The sequence below is a fragment of the Lagopus leucura genome, unplaced genomic scaffold, assembly GCF_019238085.1.
Source record: "Lagopus leucura isolate 7727_CA_CO unplaced genomic scaffold, USGS_WTPT01 Super-Scaffold_100021, whole genome shotgun sequence".
NCBI classification, from domain to species: domain Eukaryota; kingdom Metazoa; phylum Chordata; class Aves; order Galliformes; family Phasianidae; genus Lagopus; species Lagopus leucura.
In genome coordinates, this window is record NW_024962274.1 from 2082820 (window position 1) to 2106772 (window position 23953).

General features: G+C 40.9%; 1 protein-coding gene across 1 annotated transcript in view; it reads left to right on the forward strand.

Moving 5' to 3' along the window:
- Positions 1 to 3194: 3194 nt before the first annotated feature.
- Positions 3195 to 23953, forward strand: part of OSTN (osteocrin) — a 48790-nt gene continuing 28031 nt past the window's right edge. The window contains exon 1 of the mRNA XM_042878600.1: positions 3195 to 3280. The gene's annotated coding sequence lies outside the window, so the exon portion shown is untranslated. The remainder of the gene's footprint in view (positions 3281 to 23953) is intronic.

The window sequence follows — 23953 nt, forward strand, 5'->3', positions numbered from 1 at the left end:
TTGCTGGTGCGAAGGCACTGATGAACTGGGTGGGGGTGACACTGTGCTCTGAAGATCCTTGGATACAGCCAGCACAGCATGTTGGAGGTCTGCAACCTTCTCTGACACCAAAGGAAGAGTCTTGTTGGAAGTGCACAGTGAAACCCCCTCCCAGCCTTCTTCCTATGGTGGTGTCAGCTATTTAGCTTAAAGCATCACTATATTTAAATTAAGAAATACTTCCACTTAATTTCCTAGAAAAAAACTGCTTTGATTTCTTAATGTATTTTCTTACTGAGCTGCGAACTCAAAGGCAAAAGCTTGCAGGTAAAGGATAGTTTAAACAACAAGAAGAATACTAGGGCAGAGCTATTCAAAGCAATCACAACCAACATTTTCACTGGCATCAATTCAGGTAATTGTTGTGACATGTATGTGACTTACAATGAAAAAATCCAGCTCTGGATTTAGAGCAAGGGTGTTTAGATAAAGGTATCTTTGTGATGGGAGCAGACCTTGTTAACAGTCTGTGGCATTTATGTTCCTCTTACATCTTTGGTTTATGATCAGAAGCTCTCTAGTGGGAAACACAACTGCAGTTTTTCAGTATGCACCTGACAACATTTTGTTTCAGTAACTTTTTATCTGGCTGTGCTGCAGACTGAGTGCACTTATAGCTACCTCACTTGATCTCACAGTAATCCAGTTCCAACAAAGCAGGGGTGTCTGTCCTCTTTTGTTGCCTTTGGGAAGGATCTAGGAAGGTTGGAGAGGAGCCCCAGGGAAACCCAAGTCAAAGCAAAACAGGCTAATGTGAAATAGCAGAGAGCACGTGCACATAGCTGTTTTGTTTCTAGCTGCTCTGTTCCTAGAAAAGATTTCTAACAGAAATCAGCAAAGTTCAAGTATGGATTTATCAGGAAAAGTATGGGAACTGCAGCATGGGATGTGTTTGTTTGGATGGGGCTGATGTCCTGGGTTATGTTCTGTCCCTTTCTCATCTTGAATTCTGTGAAGGGGGGACAAGTAGTGAAGAGCGTGATGATGCCCTGCCCTCAATGAGGTTCACTTACCATTGCCATAGAATGGTTCATAAACAGATTGACTTGAAATACTGAGTTTTATTCTTGTCAGCAGAACCAGTCACAGGTATTTACCATCCCTAAATATTTACCATATTTACCTTTTCATGCTTATTTGAGACTTCTCCTTTTAATCTATGGGCAAAGTCACAGACTGAAGTACTCTGTGCTACTATGAACTTCAAAAGTTTGATATTGTTGTATCCTGGATTTGGAGTAGTATTCTCTACCTTTAATAACAACAATAGCTGAAGTCAGTGAAATGCAAACAGCAATTTTAGCCATTGGGGAAGAAAATTTTAATGAACAGTTTACAAACTCCCAAAGCTTTGACTCAAGTTTTGGATGATGGTTCAGCTCAATTTTATTTCTAACTGAATGTGCTCCCACCTCAGTGATGAAAAAAAAGTGACATAGTCTCTGGAGACTGTATTCATTATTGCTATAAATGGATCCAGAAAATAACTGTAGCAGAAATGTAAGTCATGGCTTGAAGCAGTGATTGAGCACCAGGTGGGAAGGCAAGGCCAGCCCAGGGGAGCTCAGGTGCATGCAATGTACCTGAGTGATTGGAAGGGGCAGAGCCAGAATCCATCCCTTCCTAGCCCTCATTTTAGGGTTGGCAATGGAGATAAGGGGATCTCATTAGAGATCCCTGTGTACCTGAGGCCTTCTGAGGGTAGGCAGATTCTTTTCTCCATTTCTATGTCAACAGCTGTTGCATTTGAGCTTATCCTTACTTGTTGCAGTCTATGACTTTGCTACTATGCTATCATCACTGTGTTTTCCATGGTGCTACAATAACCTGGGCTCATAACTGGGTGTAGACAGCAAGAGAAGCCTGCAGTGCAGCTAGGCCAATGAGGGTATTGCTCCAAGGAGAGTATTATGTGTGGTCACTTTGATTCTGACCACAGGCAAGTATTCCTGGAGTATATTGTAATAACAGAGAAAACAGATATCAACACCAGAAAGCCTCTAGATGTTATGCAAGTCTGTAATAGCTCATCTGAATGCAGGGACTGCTAGATTCCTATCTTCCACTGTGAGCAGTGCCCCTTAAGTCTAGATCAGGGAGAGTGCAGCTGAAGAGGTATCAGACTGCCTTCTTTGATCCTCCTTTGATATTGCTTGGAACTGATTAACTGACTCCTTTGGAGTAGCTATGGTCTTATCTGGACCCTTGAGCCAAAGCTCACAAACGAAGTTCTTTCTTTTATGTTTATTGAATCCAGTACACTAAGATGGTAGGGTAAGGTCTCTACTACACAATGCAAAGAAGTAAATAGATATACCTATTTTTAAAAAAAGCAAAAGCTTTATAAAGAATATTTTGTAAAATAAAATCAGTACTTCCCCAAACCGTTCTTCCTTTAAGCTTTGGTGCAATCAGTTCCCTGTATGTTAATCAATGGATATTAGGGGGATTATAGGAAGTTTCAATATCAATAGACAACATCTGGCTTTCTGACAGTCATGTCTGCACAAAGTAGAATTTATTTGCAATTCAGGAGCATCATTATATTTGTTTCAATATTTCAAAAGCATTTGTCTGTTTATCCTCAGGAATTCTGCAGGGGTATGGACTGTTTTCACTGTGTTTTTCAAGTTGCTCTGGTAACAAAGAGATACTGCACTTAATATTTATCATGTGCTGAATCTGTGCCCTGACTACTGGCCCAATTCTGGGAGGTATTTAATACTGCCTGAAAGTGTCAGAGTGCTGTCAACTCACAAGAAAACCAGAAGTAACTGAGAGGATGTAGTCAACATCAGTGTTGCGAAAATGGTTGTATGCCTCCTGAGAACCATGGAAGGACACAAATTTGATGTACTTGTTTGGCTGCAGTATGTGATAAGTGATGCAAGTATCAGCCAGACCTGCTGAAGAAGAAAAATCTGGTGTTGTCCTCAGCAGAAACAAGTCGGATGCTGTCAGCTGTTTAAGTGAATGATACTTTTGAAAGCTACTGTATTTTTAAGCAATTAAAGCAGCAATTAGAGGAAATACTGATGTTCTGATAAAGGAATACACCTGAATGTTGTTTTTCATTACCAAGTGAAGGAGGGGAAGAAGGGTTTAAAGCAGAATCCGTGATGAATTCTGTCTTACCTGTTATGGTTCACTTGCAGTTTCACCTGAAGAAAGCATTGGATTGAGACTCAGAAGCTCTGACCTGATCTTTGGTGACTGTTCCAGACCAGGTGCATGACTGTAGGTGAGTTGCATCATGTTCCTCTGCCTTTGTTTCCCACAGGTATTTACATCCCACTGTTATAAAGTGCTGGGAGATGTTGCAGTGAGAGCTAAGTGTGACTTGTTATCTTGAGAGAAAACACACAACACGTACTTCTTAGCATCACATGTACTATAGTTCCAAAGCTTGGCAGCCTGCCTTTAGAGGTAACTATGGCTTATTATATACTGGGAATAAAAAGCTAATCAGAGTGACAGTGATAGCTGTTTACTTCCAGTTTAACTTGGTTATGTGGGTATTTGAATAGGAAAGAATGACCCAGAGTGAAGTGATATGTGTTAGCTGAGATCACATCTGTGGAAGGCACATGTTGAATAAAGATCACCGATCTCAAGTTTAGTTTCCTTAGTGATACTATAAACAGAATTACCAAGCCAGAAAAGATTGCACAAGAATGTTAAAACGGCTTCTCTCTGATCATGAGGCCCATCACTTCAGCCTGCAGGTGTAGTATCAGCAAAATATTAAAGATGACCGTGAGAAGAGAACAGCACAAATGGTCTCACTATTACTGAATCTCTTGAACTTGGGATCTTTTACTTTAGATGTACTCCTAGCTCTTGTGGATTTTGAGATAAACCATGCAGTTTGTTGTGATTTCTGTTTTATGCTATCATGTAAGAGAAATGGGGAGTGGGGGGGGGTGGAACCAATACTTCTGAAACCACACATTCCAGAAGGACATAGATACAGGGGAACGAAACATTGATATGCAAGAAATAAAGCATGTCTAGATGTGGTTGGTGCCATACAAGTTCCAAGTATTAGACAATTAGGCAATGGGATAACTAGTATGGTTTCACCAGGGGTAGGTCCTGCCTGACCAACTTTGTTGCTTTTTATTATGGCATAACTGTGACAGTGAACAAGGAAAGAGCCCCTGATATCATCTATTTGGACTTCAGTAAGGCCTTTGACATGGTTCCCATGATATTGTTTTGTCCAAATTGGAAATATGTGGATTTGGTGGGTGGACTGTTTGGAGGAGGAACTAGTTGTGAGGTCATACCCAGAGAGTTGTTGTCAGTGCCTCGATGTCTGGATGGGGATCAGTGACAGGTGGTGTCCTTCAGGGGTCCGTCCTGGAGCCAGTGTTCTTTAACATCTTCATCAATGCCATTGACAGTGGGATCAACAAGTTTGCTGTGTGGTGCAGCCACGCAACTGAGGGTTGGGATGCCATTCTGAGAGACCTGGACAGGCTTGAGCAGTGGGTCTGGGTGAAAACATCACGAGGTTCAACAAATCCAAGTGTAAGGTCTTGCATGTGGGTTGTGCCAACCCTCCGTTATCTGTACAGGTTGGAGGATGTAATGGTAGAGCGCAGCCTTCTTGAAAAGGTCTTGGGGTACTGGTGGATGATAGGCTGAGCCAGCAATGTGCTTGGATCCTGGGCTGCATGATAAAAACATGATCAGCAGGGTGAGGGAGGTAATCCTACCCCTGTACTCTGTGCTGTTGAGACCTCAGTTGGACGAATGACACTCAGTTATGTGAATGACAAAGTTTACAAACATGGTCAAATAGTAGCTGTAGGTAATGCAAAGACTGGCGAGTTTTCAGTCATCTTTGTCTGTTTTATGGTAATTACTCAGAGTACTGCAGAAAACTACCAAACTTCTTTGCGGGGAAATATGCATTACACAGAGTACAGTAACAGTAGTTAGAGCTAGTTCTGAACAAACTGCTGTAGCTGTATTGCACAGCACTATATTGAATGGAGCTTTAGCTCTGCTGCATGAGCCTAATTACACAGTGGGCTCATTTTCTGTGTCTTTCAGCAGCATGCGGAACAGAGCACTAATATGTTATTCCAGGTTCAGGGTCATCTACTGTGGGACAGTGTAACCTCATGTGGACATTCTCTCAACATACTAGATAAGTATTGCTAAAGACAGTACTGATCAATAGATATGAGTGTGGAGAATAAAAAGTATATAAATAAATAAGTAAATAATAAATGAGTAAGTAAATAGTAAATAAGTAAGTAAATAAAAGTAACTGAGCTTCAATGGGTGCACTGAGTGAAGGTAAACAGAATGGAGTGAAATGAACTGTGCACAGCTAAGTGATGAAACTTCAAGATCTTTGGACACAGCCCAAAGATGGGAAGTGTCCATGATTAGTCTGGGGTCTGGTCAGTTATGTCTGATTGGAGTGAGCCTGACTATGACCCAGCTTATAACAGCACAGAGAGGAGAGCAATGCCGTGCAGTACAACTCATGCACCAAGTCAGTCTTCTACTGTTTAAATCACACCATTCTCATGTCCTTGAGATCTTTACAGTTCCTGATGGTTACTTCTGAGCAGATACCTATGTCATCTTTTTGTTGTGAGACTAATGAACCTATTACCAGAAATCCTGACAATGATTTGGGAAAATCAATGTTGTAAAGAAGGACTGTTAGTACTTAATATGCTTTGCAAGCATGCTAGCTAGAAGGTCATTGCTAACAGAAGGAATTATTTTCCTCCTGTCGATAGTGTGGCTGGAAGCTGTTAATGTCACACAGTCCTGCACTGGCCTAAGAGAAATGAGTGGTGTGAAACCTGCCAAGTTTTACTCAAAGGACTGTTGTTCATATCAGAAACCCTGCAACCTCCATGAACTTAAAGGAAGAAATGGGGCAGGAAGTTTTATTCTGTCATTTATATGTGGTTGTTATTTATTTATTTTTAAAGCAGTTTCCCATTTTTAAAGTGATCTGACTGCAGACTGGAACTCTTTGGGACAAGGAATCAGTGAAAAAGGAAAGGACAGTGAAGGAAGACATCTCAAAAGGGGAGTCTAGGAGTAGAGGGAGAAGTGATCTTGATTGGGTGCACTGCTTACGCTAAGCAGCAGTGATTAGCTCTTTCTATGTGATCTAATAAAGGTTTTTGAGAGACCAAATAGGCAAAGAACAGAGCAGGCTGGGTGACAAGACTGACCCTGTGATGAAGAGGTTGAGATGGAAGGGTTGGGTTGGAAACCAGGTAAAGGTAAGACTCTGAGAAGGCATAGAACAGCATCATTCCAGGGGTAAGCATTTTTGAGATCCCTGTGGTGTAAGTCATTGATGATTAATAATTCTCTTAGTGCCAAAAGGTGGCTAACAAGTCAGGTCTTGCTGTCTTGTGTTCTCTGTAGTGCTATGATAAATAACACTGCTGTGGCCAAAGAGGGAAGTCAGACATCCAGGATGAGGCAAGGAAAGGATGAGGAGGACAGAAATGGGAAATGTGCAGTTCCCAGGCAGCCTGCTCTGGAAATGACAGCCTGTACACAGTAACCATCCTCTGAGAGGCTATTGCAGGTTTGACTGGGCTTGAGGAGGTCAGTTCTGTAGATCCAAGCAAACATCTTGAGCTGTAAGTGGAAACAACGTCCTGTGTTCTCGTTATGCAATATCTAGGAAAATCGTACCTGAATACAGTTGTGACAGTGCATTGTGTATCAAGAAGTTGTGTTGTTCAGAGTGCTGCTCTGCTTCATTCGCTGTGCCTTTGAACACGTACCAGACCATTTGGCAGGGAGCTGAGATACTGCAGGAATGCCTGTAGGGCTGTCCTGCCTGGCTTTGTGGTGAGCTCCTGCTAACCCAGAGAAGCAAGGGACAAGAGAGTCACCAAGGTGAGAGCTGGACTCAGCAGCTAGGTTCTCTGAGGCTGTAGAAATAGAGCAATTTCTCCAGAACCCTCCGAATCATCATCATATCTGGATAGTCTGTTGGGCTTCCTGCAACCACGTGAATTCTCTCTGAGCATCTTGAAAGCATTTTGGCCATCACCACAGGTAGAAGTTCCCTTCTGTTACTAATATTCCTTTTCTTGCATTTTAATTTAATTTCCCCTATCATTCCTTCTTTTTTTCCGCTGCACATTTCCCCTCGAAAGCTGAGATTGTACAGACAGACGTATATTCTTCCTCCCCAAGTGCATGTAGCTTTTTCTCTGCTGTTTGAAGAAGTTAACGTTTGGGCTGAAGTGCACCTGCAATTCCCATTAATGTGACGGAATGAAACTGACCCAGTAGTATAGAGAAAAGCTCTAATCTCCCTTTGTCTGACATCAGATCTCAGGGGAGGAAAAGAAAGAGACTCAGAAGATGGCAGGGAAATCTTCTTTCTAAGCAATGGCAGCACATGGGGTATATTGGCTACTGGTTGAGCCTGCATATCCAAATGCAGCTCATGTGCTTAACTAACTTTGCCATTAGGAGCTTTGCTGTGAGAAGGCATACAGTACAGATTATGGGTGTCATCCTCAGATGTGTGACCCAGACAGATAAGCTAAAAACTTGTGAAAATCAAACTGTGTACAGAAAGAATATATAGTGGGATGAATTAGAGTATAAGAGGAGGGGAAGGGCCTTGTTTGGAGTTTTTCTTGTATTCAGTGGTAAGAGAGCAACTTCTGCTATGTGTTTTTTATGTGCCCTAATTATCCTTGTTTTGGGCATTTTGGGTCTTACCCTGTGGTTGCTGTTTAGGATTTTTATGTGGACAGAAGTATGTTACAGTGAAGAAGTCTAAAACAGAGGGGGAGCACAAAAGATGAACAGTGAGCAAACAAGAAGTTTGCTGCTTGCTTGCGCAGTGGGTGAGTGCAATTCCTGTCCTCTGTTCCAGTAAAACAAATTAAATTCTGACAAAAGTTGTACGTGAAGAACAGTTCAAAGGAAAAGTTCTAAAGAATCTCAGTACCATGTTCCAGACAAATTATTCTCAGGAAAATGAGTCAAGATACTTGTTAAGAATAACGTTTGTAAGGAAATAACTTCTCTATTTTTTTCCCCTCATTTATCTGTTCTTTTCTAGTATACTTACTACTTGCCAAATAATTTGGACAGCACATTCGTAGCGTGCTTCTGCTTTTGTGCAAGCTGTTCCTCATTTGATGTTTGTGGTGCCTCCAGATGATAGGTTTTGTTCTTTCTGGAAGGAGTGACTGAAGTGGTAGCAAGGGTGCTGTCAGTAAGCCGTAAGGAAGAACATTTTCACTAGGCTGAAGAAAAAGATAAAGTCTCAAGAGAGGATCATGGATTTCAAGTGGTGTTTTGCTTACTGTGTCCAGTTAAATAGATCTGAAAATGCAGTGAGGACAAAGGGGATAAAGATGTAAATACTTTGTGTAGTTCTCATCTAGAATTTACTTTCCCGTAAGCCTTTACCTGTTTGCTCTCTAGCAGGATTGTGAAAAACCTATCTGGTTTTGAGCTACTGAAGATACTGATAAAACTGATACTGATAAAAAGGAACAAGTTCTCTTGTATCAGAGCTGTGGATCTGTTTTGCTTCAGGTATTGCAGGAGCTGACTCATGAGGAAAAGATAAAAGAGTTAAGAAACAGGTAAAAAATTACAAAGTGGGTTCATGTAGTCTTCTGCAAGAGCTGCTGAAGGGAGGAATTTTCAGGCTGTCCACATATAGTATGTAGTGTCTTGTTCTGAGAGCGGCAAGAGCTATGAGTTTGCTTTCAGTCCCTTTTGAAGTGACTCATGCTAATGAGATTATGTGTTTTTCCCTTTAGTAGTTCCTCACCTTCAGTCTCAATTTCTCCCAGACTTACCTATGACTACTGTCTATTAGCATCCTTAGTGTCCTCTTCCTGCTCTTGGCATTCCTTTCAAGCCTCTGACAGTGCCTCATAATTATTACTTAAAAGGATCTTCTACTCTGCCTTTCCTCGTGGTGAAGGCTTGTGTGATCCAAAATGCTTTCCTAACTCCTTTTCCTTTATGCAGCTGGGAGACATGGTTGCCTCTTCGCAGGTGAAAAAGATCAGTGTCTTTTACATCAAACTGAATTTTCGGCCGTTTGTGATGGAGGCTTCTCCATGCTCTGTGCTTCTCTTTAGCTGAGGATTGACTTCAGGACACTCTCATACATCTTCATGGGCAGAAACCTCAGGGACAGGCTTCTGTGGCACTTACCACTTCTTGGCAGAATTCCAGTCATCCTTGCTGTGTCAGGCAACCAGAGGATCTTGCTTTGATGCATGAAGGACAGATAGAAAGATATTGAACCAATAGTCCTTCTGATTGTCTTATATGGTATGCATTCACGTAGTTTGAATTTCAGCATCTCAGCAGTTTGTCTGAAAATTGGAAGTAGGCAGAAAGAGCAGAGGAGACTGTGGCATTGAAAGGAAAAATGCAGAACAAAATTTCAGTCTGCAAGATGGCTGGATTCACAGTGTGTTTTTTCTCTTTCTTTATAATAGGAAATGAATCCCAGATTCCAAGCTCTGTATCCCTGGTATAACTTTGCGGTAGCTGTTAAAGCTGAAGAAGTGTAAATAAGAGCAAAATTGGGTCTTCAAAGTTCAATAAGAATTATGGCTATTGAGTGCAGTTTGTGAAAAGGCAGGCTTCCTGATATATTAAAACTGCTACTCCCTTTTGCATGAGTAGCCCTCTCAGCTTTAGGGAATGACACCCCAGCACTGTCCAGGTCTGCAGTTTGTAAAGCTGAGCATTTACAGGTCCCAGTGAGCCAGAACACAGAATCTGCAAGAACAGGAAAAAAAATTAAGAACCAAAAATAAATCTCATAGTCCAGCTGGCAAATATTCCCAGGCCTCAACTGCCTTTGGCACCCCTCCACCCCCCAAGGTCTCCAATGGTTCTGAGGCCCCCACCACAAGAAAATCAAGGGTTTTAAAATACAATAATTAAATAAAATCTTGATGTCATTTGGGTTTGGGAGTATTTGGAGGTTAGTGTTGTGTGAGTGTATTTGCACATATGCGCCCTGTTTTGTTCAAGTCTGAACTGTTCAGTTACTGAAACCGTCACTGTTTAAGTTTTGGTTGCAGTAGAGAGCTGATCCCTTTTCAGTGTTGTTGGCATCCTTTACAGTCAAATCAGTCTTGCCTCTGCTTTGTGTTCCTTTCCAGATTTGTTCAATTTGCCCTCACCTTTGGGTTTTCTAAAAGGTGCCCAGGATGGGCTGTCCAAGCAAGTAGCAGATACATCCCTTTTTGTCTGGGAGGTGCAGGACTGCCAAACAGACTGCCAAAAATACTGCTTCCTTATCACTAGATGAAGTCTTATACCTTATTCATCCTTCCATAGTTCAAAATTAAGGTGAATTTTCACAGCCTTCTTAAAGGAATGAAGGAAAAGGTAATGAAAGTTTGTACTACCAGAAGGAAAGCTTCAGTAGTGAGCTTCAGGTTATTTGCAGGTTTATTACAATGGATGCTGATCCTCACCCTTGACAGGATATGCAATAAACTCATTGTCTTCATGTTCCATGGCCGGGTGGTGGTGCTCACTGTTGTATATGCTGGAATAAAGCAGAGTTGAGTATTTTTTCAGCTAACCCCTGGCTGAACCATCGGTGTTTCTGTGCTAGCAGTGTAGGAGACTGGAGAAGAGGCAAATCTTAGCAAATACACAGTCCCTTTTTCTTTTCCTCGTTGCAGGTGATGTCGAAACTACACTAGACCTTCAGTTCTTTTGTCTTTTACTTTTATGCTCCTTTCTTTTCGATGATGATAGCAAAGTTAGTCACGTGTTGAGAGTTTAGAAAAGCCTAATGGATTATAATGTCTGACAAAGTCCGGAGTGATGCTGGGACTTGGGGGACACAATTGTAGTCTGAGTTCTCCACTTACCAGCTCCCTGTTTCAGGGAGAGCCAAAGCTGCAGTCATGTTCTCTGGAAACACTGCTCAGCAAATAGCTGTAACCCTTCCTGCAGAGGAGCTACATGCTCTTTTCCAGTAAGGTAAATCTCACCCTCAACACACAGCATTGCTGTAGGTGTTTGGATCAGCCTCAGAGTAGGTAAGGTGAAAATGCATACCAGGAACCCTGGCATACAGAGTGCTTGTCAGTTAGCATCCTACCAAATGGTCAGGATTAGTCCATTTATTTTTCTAACTGTACTTTACATATACACAGTAATATCCAGATGGCTGAACCACAGAACGGAATAAAATACTTGCCCTATGTAAAAAGTTAAAAGACTGTAAAGTGCAGATGACAGCCTGAAGTCTCAAATCTTCATTCTCATATATGGAAGTTTTACCATTAGCTGCAATGGGACCAGAATCAGGATTGGCTCACTGGAAGGGAGTGTTAGTCAAATGACCACAGATACCTGAGTCAGAAGTTCTGGATCGAGTCTTGCATTTTCCAATCTTTGGCTGATTTCTTCACTGCTTTTGGCCTCAGTTTCCCTTATTTGTTGCGGTGTGCAATAGATTATCACTCTTACCTTAGGGCTATTAAATAAAAAGTAACTAAATTACTTAGTACAGCTTACCTTAAACCTGCTGTGCTGGTTTTGTAAAGGGCTTTTGAAACTCAACTACAGGTGCAATTTTGCTAGCAAAAAACTATATCAGCTTCTGCCTGTATCCTTGGCTTGCTGTGCTCATTCCCAGCAGTTGTGTTTGTAAAAGACCACTGAATCATTTATACTATAGGTGTTCGGGTACAAAGGAGCCACAGTCACTACTTTGAATGTGTCCTGATTTTTTTTCAGAAAAGGAAGGTGGGCGAAGAATTTTCAATTTCCCCTATGGACTGCAGGTTGGTTTTGAGGTGCCCAGCTGAAGAAATTCCACAGATATAGCTCCCACTAACTCGGGGTCACCATTGCAGGGACATTGCTGTGTTGTGGGGATACTGCTGTGGTTAGTTCAGGCACTGCTGTGACCATCTAAGGACTCAAAAGCATGTGCATGGCTTACTAGATAAAGTGAGAGAAGCTACTCAGTGCATATAACTTTGTGTTATTTTTGGGTGATTCTGGCTCTTCTCTGAAATGCCCTCTTTGTGCTTACTGGATGGTTAATCTGACTGTGTTGCTGTGGTTAGAGTGCAATGCACAGTACAGCATAGTTTGTGTTAATAATAATCATTAATAAAAAGGCAGTAACTGTAACAATTGTTATCCCTTGATCCAAATACAGCATGTTTACTGTTAAGACACATGGATTAGTTCTGGGCTCCATAGGCTTTGTGTTGTTTTTCAGAAGCTCTATTTTCTTTTTTTTTTTTTTTCCCTATCTTTATTATTGCAAGATCCTAAGGTTCTCTGCCAGTCCTAAATTATCTTTTTTTAATATTTATTTGGTTTCCCATTGAAACCATCCATTCATCTAGTTTCCATAAAACCCCTAATAATCATTTCAAAGTTTTTGTTCTTGGCTCTTTCCAAACCCATAAATACTGGTTTGAAAACCCAACCTGAATTCTGTGCAAATAATTCTCTCTACCACCCCTTCTCCTCTGGTTGTAAGTGGGGCCTTCAGTGTTTTCCTTCCCAGCACTTGTTAGTTACCAGTGGTCCACGTGTCACTCACTTTTGGGGAGAAAAAGGTAACTATGGTATATAAACAACTGATATATGGTATCTAAGAGACATAATGGATGTAGCAACAATGCAAAGCACATGCAGTAGGTAAATCAGATAAAGCACAGTAGTACTCCAAATCTCTTTTTTCTTTGCCTGTGTGAAGAAATTATATGCTTATCAGCAGCTCTCAGCTTTTGTGTGGCAGACACAAACCAAGCCCAGTTCCCAATAAGGATTGCTGGTGGGGCATGAGGAACGTCTGAAGAGTCAGAAACTGCCTCAAGAGGATTTAAAACTTGTGTTTGGATGAGTGGAGAAATCATAGCCATGCTCTGGGGCAGTGGCCAGCTTTGTAGCTTGTCAAAGTGGGAAGGATGAAGCAGTAGAGACTTCCCTTTTGCAGAATATCAGAACCCTGGGGAGATACAGTTCTTTAAAGAACTGCCTTTTGGACAAGAAACCAGCCAGCCCCAGTGTCTTTTTCCTGACACTTGCCTCTCATACCTGGGATGATATCTGCTTATAATGGAAGAGTTTTCTTCCTGTCAAAAGCAGACTGCTTTCTGTCAAGCTCATCCTTGGGAAACTCCTTGTTATGCTCAGATCAGGGTGGCATGGGGATAAGTCAGGATGCAGAGAATTCCTGTGGACTTGGTGTCAAGCCTGTAAGAAGGTAATTGATCTCCTGTCTTTTCTTTGTTTTGCTGGCTCTTTCTTCTTTCTGTCAGGTGGATGCTAGGATGCTGTGTCCTGACTGTGATGGAATATCCCACCTTCTGTGCTTGTAGATGCCAGGTTACTGCAGTTAACCAGAGGCACTCCTTCACTTAAAAGTGCCTCAAGTGAAGTGAGGTCAGGGCCAAATTCCATCTCATGACCCTTGCAGGTACTCAAGTCTTGTAGATCTGTCACATAACTGTCATTTCACAAGTTAGCTGGTGTCACAAGTGGGATGGCAGATCGAGAGCTATTTGAACTTAGAGGAAAAAAATGTCTTCAAAAGCTTTGAATCCTCACCAGAGATAGAAGCAAATCTCCCAATATGCTTTTTCTATATAGAGATGCTGAGTGGGGCCTCTGTCCAACATCTGAAAAACCGGGGTCTAAAATTAGGCCCCTAAAATACCAAGAGCAGCGAGCAATTCCAACTGATACCAAGTTAGGAAAAAGAGCCTGAAATAAACAGATTCCTCAGTGACCAAGTTCCTGTTTTTGAGACAAGTGTTCATTCTCACAAATCAAAACATCAAGAAACCAGAGAAAAAAAAAAAAAAAGAATGAAAACATCAAATCCCAGCAGCCCTATGATATTATCAGCCAAAGTATGTCTTCATAGAATGTTTTCCAAAATTCCTCAGGGAGTACCAGTGAGCTGTGAAGAGGATATTGCTCTTTTTTTGAAGTATTAGATTGGTTTTTTTGGAATGCATTACATTTATTCCTGTGTCCTATTTGTTATTCTGTTAAGTCATGAATTTGATGTATAGCTCTTTTGTCCCTCTTGGAGTTGCTTCCTTTTATGGGCTTATGCTGTAAGATATATATATTTTTTTAAAGCATTGTTCTTCTCATCTGTCTGGCCTTGTGATGGGCAGCATGATTGTCTCATTTGGCAGGTAAAGCAGTAAAGCAATTAGTAACAGTAAATACTCTGCCAAGAGGATAAGATTGATGTCCAGGGACTATCTTGCTTTGTAAAGAGTGTGTACACGTTGTCTAGAGCAATCCTGTTCCCTGAATTAAATTGTTGGGGCTACTGAAATATGGATATCAAAAATATCCATAGGAGTGACAGCAATCCTGAGAGCACCTCAGAATTCCTTAGAAATAGTACTTGGATCTGGTTTTCAGCCCTCTTCTGAGTTTGTGGTGATGTTTCTTTCTGCATATGATAAAACTGACCACATTTTTATTATTTTTATGTCTCTATGAGGAACGTGTACACATTAGGAACATTTGGAACATATTAGAAACATTAAGGATGAATGACTAAGCAAGAAGGCACTTGGGAGCATTAGAGATGATTAGATCTCTATTATTGTATTCACAATTGTTACCCTGGCTTGAGCATCTAAGCAAGCATTCACTGTTTGACTGGAGTTGCTGTGTTGTCCCATTACTCTGCTTTTCAGTCAAGATCTTGTTGCACAGTTATACAGCCTGAAGACAGTTTTTGTCCCAGGAGTTCACGTATGTTAGAATTCATGCAAAAGTAGGGAGAGAGGACTTGTATTGGACTGAACTGCAGGTTTCCCCCAGATGAGTGTGTGTAACTGCTCAGACTGCTTTGGGCGTCAAACAATTCTTCTTGTATGTACCTGTAGAGAATGTAGGAAAATGAGTGTGATTACTGGCTTAGTTTTCATACTTTTAATACAGGTTGAATAAATAATATCATCAAGAGTTTATACCTTGAAATCCATGGGTGAGGGGGAATGTAGAGGGCACCCTGAAATATGTGGTGAAGAAAAATATCTCCATGGTTGCTCAGTACTGGAAATACAAAGTCACCTCAGACTTGCACAACCTCATTTCTACCATTTTTTGCCCCTTTTTTTTTTTTTTTCCTTATTCTCACTATCTGAGCTCCTTTTGGGTCCATGCCACCAAATTGCTCTGGTGGCTGTAGACGTGGCAGATGAGCTAGATCATTAACAACAAAAAATAGGCTGCCAGAGCAGGACAACTGCTGTACACGGCCAACAGATTGTCTGACTATCCTTACTATGTGCAGCATGAGCTTCCTTTTTTTGACAAAGAATCTGAACAAGGGCTGAACTCCACTACAATCCCTGATGTTGTCTATCCTCTTCCTGTAATTAGAAAATTCATTAGTCCCTGCAAATGGTGAATGGTTAAAAAGCTGAATCTTCCACAAGCCCTACTGGCAACTTGCTTTGCAGTTTGAGAGAGTTATGCTCAGAATCAAGAGTCTGGCACTGTTGCAAAGCCCCCCCATTGTTGATGCTACTCTCAGTAGAGTCTTTTCCATTTTAAGTTCAGTTGCAGTCATGGTGGCAGTAGTTTTGTCCATTGTCAGTTTATGATGGAACGTAAATGCAGTTTTAAAAATATATGTTGGGTTTAAGTGGAGCTCAAAATGTCAGCATATTACTCTGTGGTCTGACAACAGCAGTGTTCTAATAAAATCACAGCCCTTTGACTGCTGGAAGGCGACATAGAGAATGATAATTCTCTGATATTGTAAGTTATATTTTCTCTTTATGGCTCTGGCAGATTTCTAGAATATTCAATGATATCCAGACAAAAACCATCTTAAAGAAGCCTTAACTCTGCCTAGAAAATTATCCTGATGTTACCTACATTTGGAGCTTCTTCATGCTAGTTTTAATGAATGATTTCATTTTTAAGGGACTATTAATTCTTCACCAGTTTCTTTTCACCTTATGTAATGTGCAAGCAAATTCTTACTGTTATCCAAGCAGATAGTTTTTGTGAGGTTTCCACAGGTATAGTTTGGGTTTTGTTTGGTTATTTCTTTGAGTGCTGTACGAAAATGAAGTACAGTGAGAGCTGGGTTAAATTTCTCCATTCTTAAAGCTGTTTTATGTAAAATAAGTCTGGGCAAAGGAAGGAAAAGGGTATTTGAAGTAATTCCAGAAAACTTTGCATTTTCAGAATTTGGACTTACAGTCATTTTCCATCAGAACTGCACTTTGAGAAAGTTATAACAATTGTTAGACTACTGAAAATCTGTCGGCTTTTTCAATCATGGGGATAATTTTCTTGCACATCGTAGCAGATTCCGACTTTAACTTTCAATTTACTTCTCCCTTCAACTGCTTTTAGCATTCATTCATTCTTGGACTCATTTTTTCTTTATATTAGCCCCAGCATCATTACATCTCAGAACATTCTTCTTTTGTTCTGTACAGTGTCATAAAAGGATCAGTGGGAACCATTACAGTTTATCCCAAAACGGCACCACTTTGTATAGCATCAGTTAAAACTGATGGATTTGTTTGGATTTGCACCAGCTAAGATATGTAGCAACCCACTTCCAAACAATTTATTTATATTTGTTAAAGACTTTAAAAGTATGTATTTTTTTCTGTCACTGGCTTTCTTTGAAGGTAACAAACCCAGTGCTGATGAGTCAAACTTTAGTAGAGCTATGCTGATTCATATTGGCTGAAGATCTGAGCAAATTCAAAGTCATGTGGCATTTGGAGTTGGAGCTGGAACCTTAAATCAGAGGTCTTTTGCATTTCTAACATGTGGATATGGCAGAAGGGTTATCCATAGGAAGGCACATGTGCTATCGTAAAAAGATAAGTGCAGCTCAGTTCTTCTGTTTTGTGGGTGCCATAGTTAGCAGAACTGCTGCCTAACTTGAATGCAGTGCTATTTCTTCTGAATCCCAGTGACGCATGCAGACTGGCTGCTTCTACCCTAAAGAAAGGGAATGCAGTGTTTCCTTCCTTTCTTTAGGGGCCTTGTCTCCTTCGTCATCAGTATGAACGTACTGTGCCTTTGCCAGGCAGAAAAGGCAAGTCACCACATCACCTTTTCATCCTGGAGTCAGTCCTGGAACTTCTGGAGCTCAGGCTCTGGTAAACCAGGAAGCATAACTCATGCCTTTGCTGCTTATGAACGAGGTGGCAGCCAGAATGCCAGTTTCAGACATTTCCCTGGCTTTCTGTTTGCTTTCTGCTACATGGGCGACGTCTCTAATGTAACACTCACATCCTGTATGTATTATTGTCTGTCTGTAGGTGTTCAGACATGCAATTGTGTTCCAGAATTCAACACGTCACCACATGCTGTCTGCCCAGTGCCCTGAGCCTGGGGCTGCAGGGACATAACAATTTAGCTTAGTCTGCAATGAAAGAAGGTTAAACTGAATCAAGTCATCCTGTTATAAATTAAGGGTGCACAAACAAGAAATAACTGTACATTAGCTAACTGTAGTAAGCTGTGGTAACTTCACTGTACTGTGTAAGGCTTACTTCACATTGACTGTGAGGCTGTGGGACAGGAGAGGTTCTTCCCATTTTGACCTGGCAGGGCTGTGACCTGTATTTGGGACGATGAGTGACAGTCCAATCTTGCATTTTGCTTAAAACTGCAGCAAATGCATTTTTGGAAACTATTCTCCTTTGATGGCACAGAGAAAAATGGAGGGTGTGTAATGTTCTACCTGGACCTTGTTTCACAAAAGTGTGGGAGCAGCTGGAGGACTGCCTTGGGCCTAGAGGATATGCAGGAGAGCTTGGTGCTGACCTCTGGAGGTGATCAGAATCTCCTGATACGCTGTTAACGAAGGTTGGTTGTTACAGGAGTGTTGGCAGGATGATGTACTTGCTGGCACGTCACTTCAGGTGTTAAATCTTTCCCAAGGTACCTGTGGCCATATATAAGCATAGACTGACAGATAGGTATGATACAACAAACCATCTTTATTCCCCTGCCACGTAGGTGGAAGTGATGCTCTTTTACAAATGTCGTGCAGGCAAGATTGATTTTTCACCTTCAGTTTTCTGCACAGAGGAGTTAAGCTTCTGCTGCCCCTTGAAACTCTGACCCTTTAGCAAGGGCAGAGGGACATATTCTGCCCTGCAGATAGTATTTCTATGAAGTTCAGCAAAGCTGGTGTGAAGTATAGGACAATAAACCTGGAATAAAATACTGACCCCTATGTGATGGGAATGAGCCGTGGTTTGCCAAGTGTATTCACAGCAAAGGGGAACCAGAGTCACAGCAATTAATTTCTTGCTTGAGGGTCAAATAGCTGACTTCCTCCTCTCACGCTTCTGCAGAGCCAACCCCTTTTCCAAAAGTCAGCATGCTCACGTTACACTGTGTTCAAAAATCCTTGCTGTTCTCAGAATATTTCCTTAGCTCATTTGTTCAGCGAGGGGCACAAGGGAAAGCAATTAATGCAGCAAAGGTGGAAAATGGAGGTAACGGTGCAATCTAATCACCAGCCCGCTGTGGGGAAAGCCACATCTCTTCTAACCACAGAGGAGGTGTTTAGTGCTCCGGCTCAAGGGAAATATTTCCTTATCACTCAGCAGCAGTGAGACAGGATGTGCCAAAACCAGCCAGGTCTTGCAGCGTGAGGAAAACAAGAGCTGCATGGAACTGTCATCAGCAACAGGAGTCCTAGAATTTAGATTTGGCTTTTCTGGCCGTCCTTAACTCAGGCAACAGGACACATTTCAAGGCTGTGGAGATTAAAGTTCCACAAACTTCAGTGCAGAGCTAGTGCCAGTCATTGCTTTTAACTCTTTGAAGACTGTAAATGACTTGCATCCTCCAAAGTCTTTGTATCTAGCTGACAGAACGGAGATAAACTGGGCAGCCTGACCTCACTTATGTTACCTAAACATCAGTGGAACTTGCTGTATAGATTCTCATGATGTTATTCCCTGTTTGCGTTGAGATCAGGACACTGAATGCTGGATTTGTGTCATGATCAGGCATGAAAATCATTTTCCTCCAAGTCCTTGTGTTAATAAAACATTACCAGGCGATGAGGAGTTTCTTAAAAGGCAGCTGCTGTAACCTGAAAGTATTCAGAGAAAGTGAGCATCTTGAATGTTACGATTGAACAGGTTCCTGTAGTGGAGATCTTGTGTAAGGTTGGAATTACGTTGCTTTTATTAATGTAACAAGTAAAGTGGATGCAGTGAGAACCCAGGTACAGGCTTCTGCTGCTTCATTGCTTTCACTGAAGTATTGCTTTTGCTTCTGAAATGTAAGCCTGGAGTCTTGCTTCTGTTGTTATAGACAGTTGCATCAGATCATACTGCTTATGAGCTGGTCAGGTAGAGCTTTGCTCTGAGTGGTGTCCTGCACGTTAAGCCATGGTTCTGCTGGCCAGCTGCTTCCTCCTTGGGTCAAGTCCAAGAGGTGGTATTTTATTAAAGAATAAAATGCAACTTCAGTCTGATTTATGACTGAAGACGTGATGTGGAGATTGCTGAAAGGAAACCATCCAAAAGAAGCTTCAGGAAATTCAGGATAAAACATTGCTTCTCTGCAGACTGATCTATAGATTTATATACACTGACACCAAAGTGTGCTTGCATGCAATGACTTTCCAGTATGGATGCTATATGCTGTTGGTGCCCAATATGCAATTTTCTCAGAGCTATTTTAATTTTTAAGTCCCTACAAAGCTATTAGCAAGATTTCAATAATTACCAAGGAATTGTAGAAGTACCAATTAAAATGTCAGATGTTTGCTGTATCAAATGTCAAATCACATACTTCCATTTAATGAAATCAGTTTCCAGTATAGTTCATAACATCATCAATGACCTAAATAGTACACCTGACAGCTTGCCTGCCATCTTGAGCTATAAATCTGCGTAAGTAATGGTATATCGAAGGAGAAAAGGTCAATAAATGCAGAAATGTGCGGAGAATCTCATATTTCCCTGGCACTCGTTATTCCTCTTTTTTCACTCTTCTTTTATAATCTGTCACATTAAACTAGTCACGCTTGGCAGAACCCTGGGCAGGACAGGTTTTCAATAAAGCTGCAGCCATTCTCACCACCCAGCATTGGATGAACAAAGGCAGTGACTGCAGATCTAGGAATACAAAAGGGGAAACATCTGTTCTAGAAATGCAATTTAGGAAAGAGCCATAAATATATTAAAATCAAAAAAGAGATGCAAGATGCTACGCAAGTTAATCAGCACTCACAATTGAGAAGGTTTTGATTAGTTTAGTTTTGTTTTGAGCACAACTGCTAGTGCTGAGAACAAAAATGCATTGGGATTCTGAGCAGTAGACCTGGTAGCCTTCCCATCTGCTGGTACATTTTTTCCCTGTACTGTTCTTAACACATTGCTGAGTCCAGAAAGAAATGACTCAGTCAAAAGGGCTTCCTCCATCTCCCTTGGGTGATTATTCCACAGCTTATTAGGTCTCCCCATTAAGAAATGTTTCCGACATCGTTTTCCCCATGCTTTCAAAGTATCATTCTGCAAGTGTTATCCTAAACAATCCTGTTCCATCATTAGTGTTTCCATTTCTTCTGGGCTTGTCTATAGTTATCATCTGCCCTCCAGCATTTCTCTCTGTTGAGCTTCAAATGTTTAATGTGCTTAACCTTTCCTTGTGTGCCAAGCATAGGACTGGCACCAGGATATTTGTAAACCATTAAAAAGGGTAGTGCCTGTTAAATCTAATTACTTTCTTCTGATGCTTTTATGGTAAAGGTTGTGCTAGAGAACAAGGACGGCTTCTATTCTGAATTACGTGGAAAAGGTGCAACTGCTAAACAAGAATGACTTACAAACAGACTATAAATAGTAATATATTAGTTTAGTATCCACCCTCAACTTAAGTCCACGAGGGAAGCAGTTAAATTTAATAGACATCGGCCTCTCGAAGACGTAGCATATATGTGCACACAAGAAATTCCATCCAAACTGATGAATATTATCAGGTTTACTAGTATTCTGTATTTTAACTGCAAAGAATATCTCTAAAACCACTAGAGTCTTTTAGACTGTGGGAAACATTGCAAATGTTACCACACTATGTCTGGATGCATAATATGTATGTGTTTTTGTATCTCAGCATATTTGGGTTTCTTTGAACTTTAAGATTAACTGTGAATTTCTTGAGTATACAAAGCTCACTTTAGGATAATTATATTGTCGCTGTATTGCATGTTACCCTACATTGCTGAGATGTACCAAGTATATTTTTTGAATTAAAGGTAGGCTTTGATAAATATCTCTTTTATTGAAGTTGAAAACATTTAGCATTTACCTTTGTCTGATTGTTCATAAATTTACTGAGTTTGAAGGCTTTGGGCTGAAATTTTCTGTGCCAAATTTTCCATGCATCAGACATAATATGGTAAATGTAAATGTTACAATCATTTCAGTTAATATGTTTAAGCTATTTCTGAAAACAAGAAAACAGAAAAATGCAATATAAAAATTCAAGAGCAGTCATACCAGGTCAGACCAGCTGTCTGTCTAGCTCAGGGTAGTCATTCTGACAGTGGCCAGTATGCAAGCATTTTTGACACTTCCTTCATATAGTCTTGCAGCCTCCAACAGTTTGTGGCTGAGGGATTTTAGAACCAGACACAATATTTTGTACTTAATAGTCTTTGAGGGATTTTCCTTCGGTGACTTTGTTTTTGAATCTGTGTAAGCTTTTGGCTTGGAGTATGGTGAGGAGTTCCACTGTTTAAATACCCAGTGGTTGAAGAGAGCTCCTTTCTGTTTTCTGAGCCTATTTCCTGTCATTTTCAATTGAAGGTCCTGAGCTGTTACATTGGAAGCAATCATTTAGAAGATGAGTGTCTGCCAAACCCCATCTCAGTCCTCATTTCAGAGTTGTAACAGTCAGCTCAGAACCCTTTACCATGTAGATGAATAGAAATATTTAAGATTGTTCCTCCAGGAGCCATTTCACATTTACTGATTCTTAATGTAATCTTCCCCTTTTCTGGCCAGGCACTCCATTCTGTCATCTTCATCCAAAGTTTGTCATAATCATCACTAAACACATAGAATGCATATTATCAGTGGCAAACTGTCTTCTCGCTGTTGTCTTGCTTTTCTAGGTCATTGCATAAAGCATACTTTTCTCACTTTAGGAATTTTAAGTTTCCTTTGAGCAGCTCAAACATATTCACGTGCTAGAAAAGAGACTTTAAATGGGAGACAGTGTTGTCACAAACATGCATATTGCTACTCCTGTGAGCATCTCAAGGTGTCATGGGTCATGTTAAAGAGAATAAAGCAGATGCTCACCAGTACTGGAAGAAACTATGGATGTTCAGCTTCACTGAAATATTACTCCATTTTACTGGTGTGACTTCAAAGGGCTGACTTTAGATACCAAGGATCAGCAGTTTTTAGCTAAAGAATGAAATAGCAGACCCAACAGTGACTGGAACTGAGAGTGAGACTTGCTTAGAAATCAGTAGACTGTTGTGTGAGGTATAAAAATAACGTTCCTGGATTAGGAATAAATGAGAACTAGTCTAAGAAATCAACTGAGTGAATGGATGGCTGTACATGCTTGAGTGGGGTTACATGTGCTGAAATTGAAAACCGTATTTAAATGCCTTGCTGGACCCTTAGTGAACACTATAGTTGTCTGTAAATGTTGAAAATATGTGAATTGTTTGCAGTATATGGCCAGGGGTAGTTTGAAAATAACCTATCAATAGTAGTGCTTCTGTCTATTGACCATCACAGATCATCAGTTGTTTTCTTCTTTTTCATGCATTCCTCCCAAAATCACAACCTGCAGACTTCGTGGGTCTGTTTTGGCCCCTGCTGAAGCTTATCAATAAAATATCAAAAGGATTTTCATCCTCCCCTGTAATAAATTTTCTTAATCTCCATTTCTTCCCCTCCTTTCTCTCCGAGAGGTCTGTTCCACACGGCTTGTGGAATTCTGGCTTCTCATTTATATCTGGAAGAAAAACAAATTTAAAAATGTTGGAATTTCTCGGAGATCAGAAATTCCTTTTTCCAGATATTTCTACATGAAAGGGTGCCAGTGATTTCTGTGGCACTTGGATTGCCTGCATAAGACTGTCAGGCAGGTACAACAGCTGTATGGAGGAGGATGTGGCTGTACAGCATCGCATCTATCACCTTACTATGAGGTAAACCTCATAGTAAACCTCTGCTTTAGAAGTGGTAGCTGGGATTTCTTGTGCCTCCACTTTGTTCCTTTGTTACATCTGTTCCAGAGTAATAGCTCCTTTGCTGAGTCAGTTTAACGTTTCCATCTGTAAAGGTAGTGGATATCTTCGCTAGAAATGGGATTCTTGGAAGTTCCTAAGGGAGTCAGCTGTCAGCTCTCAGTACATTTCAGTGGGACATTTCGACCTAAGCCTGCTGCTAAAGGGGAATTTTGAGTTGTGCCAACTACCATTATTCCTTTAGATGACACTTTTTCCCCAACATAAAAGGAGAAAAAATAATGGAAGTAGGGAAGAGTCTGGTAGGAAAGGAATGAAAATAGTCCCAATATCTCCCTTTACCCAGTCTGAAATTAGTGTTTCCTCCTTCACTGTGTCATTTTTGCAGTGTGAAACGGTCCACTCTCTGCAGAATCATAGAATCACTCAGGTTGGAAAAGACCTTAAAGATCATCGAGTCCAACCATGAAACTCCAGACTCTTTCTGTTACGTTTTTTGTGAGAGCAGAGCAGTAACAAGATTCACTGACTTACAGTAAAAGCAGAGGGTAAGCAGGGACAGGAAGTTTAGCTTATATGGGATAAATAAGGAGGACATTAATCATTCCAAAAGAAATGTGCAGGGTAGCAGAGCACAGAGGTGCGAGAGTGATCTTAAAGGAGTTCTGCTCCTCTTCTGCTGCA